Consider the following 624-nt stretch of genomic DNA (forward strand, 5'->3'; position numbering starts at 1 on the left):
TCTAAAGGACAAAAGAGGGAAATTACAGTTTTTACTCCACTTTTATGGAAAGTAACTTTAAAAGTATAGCGTGTGTCATCAAACCTCCTCTGTAGGTCACCTAGGTTTCCCGGCGTTGCTTTGATTTCTTTTAGATATGCTTTTAAACGGGGGGGAAAGTGTTCCACTATTAATCTCTTTAAAGGTAATCTAAATATACGGAGGAGGAAAACAGCCCTAAATTCATATGGTTTACTGTAAGAGTAGCATTTCGGAGAGTTGTCTACATCATTTGAAAACCACTAACTAGGCTTTTAATCACCGCGCATTCCTCGATGATTGAGTGCTGAGAAGGACGGGACCTTTCTAATTGGACTATATTATGTTTCTTCTACCCTATTTAGTACTACACAGTGGACCGTTTGTTTCTCCTCCCCCATGTCTGCAGCAGGAGGGTCGATGCCACCAACTCCTTTCAAGAAAGAGGTTCTTCCCTATGTGTCGTCCCCGGTTCGCCAGCCCTGGCCAGGAGGCACGGAGGAGGGTAACACAAAGATGAGGGCAAACAGAACCTTATGCAACCCGTTTTTGAAAAGGGGGACCCCGGGGTAAATCCCCACCCCCGCCACCCCACCCCACCCCCCT

This window comes from Podarcis erhardii, assembly GCF_964252035.2.
Source record: "Podarcis erhardii genome assembly, chromosome: 10".
Lineage (NCBI taxonomy): Eukaryota > Metazoa > Chordata > Lepidosauria > Squamata > Lacertidae > Podarcis > Podarcis erhardii.